Below are 5,231 nucleotides of genomic sequence, written 5' to 3'. Positions count from 1 at the left end.
CTCCTTCTCTCCAAAGAGTAAAGTCCTAACTCCCTTAATCTCTGATCATAATGCATACTCTCTAAACCAGGCAGCATCCTGGTAAATCTCCTCTGTACCCTTTCCAATGATTCCACATCCTTCCTATAGTGAGGCAACCAGAACTGGACACAGTACTCCAAGTGTGGCCTAACCACAGTTTTATAGAGCTGCATCATTACATCGTGACTCTTAAACTCTATCCCTCGACTTGTGAAAGCTAACACCCCAGAAGCTTTTTTAACTACTCTATCTACCTGTGAGGCAACTTTCAGGGATCTGTAGACAGGTATCCCCAGATCCCTCTGCTCCTCCACACTACCAAGTATCCTGTCATTTACTTTGTACTCTGCCTTGGAATTTGTCCTTCCAACGTGGACCACCTCACACTTCTCCGGGTTGAACTCCATCTGCCACTTCTCAGCCCACTTCTGCATCCTATCAATGTCTCTCTGCAATCTTCAACAATCCTCTACACTATCTACAACACCACCAACCTTTGTGTCGTCTGCAAACTTGCCAACCCACCCTTCTACCCCCACATCCAGCTTGTGAATAAAAATCATGAAAAGTAGAGGTCCCAGAACAGATCCTTGTGGGAGAACACTAGACACAACCCTCCAATCTGATTGTATTCCCTCCACCACGACCCTCTGCCTTCTGCAGGCAAGCCAATTCTGAATCCACCCGGCCAAACTTCCCTGGATCCCATGCCTTCTGACTTTCTGAATAAGCCTACCGTGTGGAACCTTGTCAAATGCCTTACTAAAATCCATATAGATCACATCCACTGCACTACTCTCATCTATATGCCTGGTCACCTCCTCAAAGAACTCTATCAGGCTTGTTAGACATGATCTGCTACATCGACCACATATCCATAGTACATTTCCATGCAAAAACATCATCCCAATTCACACCCGCAAGTTCTAGCCTTATAGCCTCATAATTTGCTCTTCCCCAATTAAAAAATTTCCTGTCCTCTGATTCTATCCTTTTCCATGATAATGGTAAAGGCCAGGGAGCAGTGGTCACTGTCCCCCAGATGCTCACCCACTGAGAGATCTGTGACCTGACCTGGTTCATTACCTAGTACTAGATCTAGTATGGCATTCCCTCTAGTCGGTCTGTCCACATACTGTGACAGGAATCCGTCCTGGACACACTTAACAAACTCTGCCCCATCTAAACCCTTGGAACTAATCAGGTGCCAATCAATATTAGGGAAGTTAAAGTCACCCATGATAACAACCCTGTTATTTTTGCACCTTTCCAAAATCTGCCTCCTAATCTGCTCCTCTGTATCTCTGCTGCTACCAGGGGGCCTATAGAATACCCCCAATAGAGTAACTGCTCCCTTCCTGTTCCTGACTTCCACCCATACTGACTCAAAAGAGGATCCTGCTACATTACCTACCCTTTCTGTAGCTGTAATAGTATCCCTGACCAGTAATGCCACCCCTCCTCCCCTTTTTCCGCCCTCTCTATCCCTTTTAAAGCACTGAAATCCAGGAATATTGAGAATCCATTCCTGCCCTGGTGCCAGCGAAGTCTCTGTAATGGGCACTACATCATAATTCCATGTATGTATCCAAGCTCTCAGTTCATCACCCTTGTTCCTGATGCTTCTTGCATTGAGGTACACACATTTCAGCCCTTCTACCTTACTGTCTTTACACCGTTTATTCTGCTTCTCTTTCCTCAAAGCCTCTCTGTATGTTAGATCCGGCTTTACTCCATGCACTTCTTTCACTGCTCTATCGCTCTGGGTCCCATCCCCAGGCCAATTAGTTTAAGCCCTCCCGAACCATGCCAGCGAACCTACCTGCAAGGATATTGCTCCCCCTCGAGTTCAAGTGCAACCCATCCAATCTGTACAGGTCCCACCTTCCCCAGAAGAAATCCCAATGATCCAAAAATCTAAAACCCTGCTCCCTGCACCAACTCCTCAGCCACGCATTCAACTGCCATCTCCTCCAATTCTTACCATCACTGTCACGTAGCACTGGCAGCAATCCTGAGAACACCACCCTTGAGGTCCTGTTCTTCAGCCTTCTGCCTAGTTCCCAAAACTCACACTTTAGGACCTCATCCCTCTTCCTGCCTATGTCGTTGGTCCCAATATGTATCACAACTTCTGGTTGCTTTCCCTCTCACACCAGGATGTCGTGCACCTGGTCAGAGACATCCCGGACCCTGGCACGCGGGAGGCAACAAACCATGGGGGTGTCCTTCTCACGTCCACAAAATCTCCCGTCTGCTCCCCTGACTATAGGGTCTCCAATGACAACAGCTCTCCTCTTCTCCGTCCCACCCTTCTGCACCACTGGGTCAGACTCAGTGCCGGAGGCCCTGCCACCGTGGCTCACTGCTGGTCGGTCGTCCTCTCTGAGTGAATCACTCCTGATCTCTGATTGGCCGCTGTTCAAACACCTGGATGCACTTTTTTCTTGTCATAGACTGAGGATGGCATAGATGCCATCTCACTGAAGTCTGGAAAATATCATTTATTGTTTATTTCCACCTTTTCCTATATTTTAGATAGTTTCTCCCTCATTCTTCTTTTCTTTTTGATTATAAATACTTCTAGATTTAGCTAGTGAGCAAAATTAAACAAAAGCGCACTGACTATGTTAAATTCTAACTCATGTTGTACTAGGATTCTACTCCATTCTCCCATTTTCTATGACTCAATAGCATCTTTCCTGACAATACAACACTCCAAAATCAGAGCTTGTGACGTGTCTTCTTTTCTCTCAAACAAGGACTTTCTTCACAGTAGTTGTTGGGGTCATGATCATATCTACTCTGTTATTCTTTTGTATAGATTTTAAAAATCTTTCTTCTTCTATTCTTTCTTCCATCATTCATCTAGGTTATTTTTACTTTCTATTAATGAACTTTTCAGCATACAAATTCAGAGCCTTGGGCTTTCAAGCTGGCTCTACCATTTAGTTAGAATACGGCTGGTCTGATTGTAATGTCAGTTCTGCATTCCATGGTAACTTTTAACCCCCAACCCCAGTCACCTGATTGTCAATTATTATTTTCCTTCTGCCTTTAAAGTATTCAAAGACTCTGCTTCCGCTTTATTTTCAGGAAGAGGGTTCCGAAGACAACAACTGTCTGAAAAAAAAGTGGGCAGTCCTGTCTTAAATGGGCCAATCTTTATTTTCAAACATCACTCTAGATTCCCTCTTGAGAAAATATTCTCCCCACATCCATTCTGTCAATAACCTTCAGGGTCTTATATAATTTCAATCAATTCATTTCTTGTTTTTCTTTTATTTAGAGATAGTGTGGAAAACACCCATCTGATCATTTGAGCCGCACCACCAATCAACCACAATTTAACCTCAGCCTAACCACAGGGCAATTTACAATGACGAATTAACCTGTTAATGGGTATATCCCTAGACCTTGGGAGGAAACTGGAGGTCCCGGAAAAAAGCCCATGCTTTCCGTGGGGAAGAAGTACAGACTCCTTACAGATGACGTCAGAATTGAACTCTGAACTCCAACACCCCGAGCTGTAATAGTGTCATGCCACCATGCTACCACTACACTACCATGATGTTTGCTTCTAGTACTAATAATCTTATGATTTTCTCTGCGGTTTTGTTAACCTTTGCAAACAACAGTGCAATTTGGACCCAGTCTTCCCAGCTTTGATAATTTCAAAGTGAACCGTAATCTGATGTGTCACTGGACAGGCACGCTGCTAATTAGCAGACTGTCATGTAGCTTCTGTGGAAACAACATGTGTCCCATTTAATCATTCTTGGCATGGGGATCTGCAAATAAGTAAATTTAACATTACTAAATTCTGAGCACTGCTTTCAAGAATGTAATCAAATTTTTCAAGGGAAGACAGGAAGCAATCACAGAACCCAGCAGAATTCCTAACAGAAGCATAATGGAATTATGAAACATGATAGAGATGTGAAAGACTAAATTCTTTTTGAAGTTGACTTTGCATACCAGACACAAGGAAGAGGATTTATTTGCTTTGCTCATCAAATGATGTGTCCTCTTTTTCCATCGAATCAGTAAGCTGAATTTTATTTTCATTTTGAGACATGGCATGGTAACAAGCCTCTCTGGTCTAGTGAGCCTACACTGCACAATTACTTCAACTAACCTACTAACCCGTACATCATTTGGACATAAGAGGAACTGGAGCATCCAGAGGAAACCCACGCAGATACAGGGAGAACGCACAAACTCCTAATAGGAATTGAACCCGGATTACTGGCACTCTAATAGCATTATGATAACCTCTATGCCCTTAAAATATTAACTTTGTAATTGGATATGATGGTAAATTGTAGCAGAATCAGTTCAGCACATGAGGTATAAGGTTTGTGTTAATGCACTATAAAAAAGTAATATAACTAGTAGATGAGGATTTTGCTTCGATTGTGACTTAAAAAGTTCTCACTTTGTTTCAAGTGTCCTATCTTTGTGATGTAAGTGTCATAACTATACAGAATTTTTTTTGTATTTGGAGTTTCTGAATGGGGAATAGATATCAGCCATCAATCAACATGTAAGTGATCCTTGAAACAGCATGGCTGGCAGTGGGGGAGTGGCCTTCCTGCTGCCAAGTGGGTGATCTGCATAAGAACTGGTGGGGGTAAAAGCTAGAATGCTGAGCCCAAGGTGACTGCATTGATTGTCAGACCATAGGATGCAACATGCACCTCATACCTCAGGACAGGGGGCGGGGGTGGTGTAGAAAGAGTTAGCTGTGCACACACTGTGTCCTTATGCATTACTTCACAAGAAAGTACACATATACCAGCTGATGTTGTTTTGGAGCTCTCAAGGCAGCCTTAGTCAGTCAGGTCAATTTTGTTCCCTCATCTTGTTCTCCATCACTGAATTTTTTACCCATAGCTCTCTAGACCTTGAATCTAAATATTTCCACCTTTCATTACTATTTTCAGATGCTTCTGAAACCCCATCTCTTTGATCAGGCCATTGATAACCTCTCATAAACATGAGGAAGTCTACAGATGCAGGAAATCCACATAAAATGCTGGGGGAACTCAGCAGGTCAGACAACATCTATGAAAAGAATAAACAGTGAATGTTTTGGGCCAAGGCCCTTACTTACCTTTCATCTGTCTTAATATTATGTTAGCTTATACCATCACATTAATCTGGATGTGATTTTTAATTGAAATAGTGGACTTGTTACTGTAAATCTA

The sequence above is a fragment of the Mobula hypostoma genome, chromosome 4, assembly GCF_963921235.1.
Source record: "Mobula hypostoma chromosome 4, sMobHyp1.1, whole genome shotgun sequence".
NCBI lineage: Eukaryota > Metazoa > Chordata > Chondrichthyes > Myliobatiformes > Myliobatidae > Mobula > Mobula hypostoma.
This window is presented reverse-complemented; position numbering follows the sequence as displayed.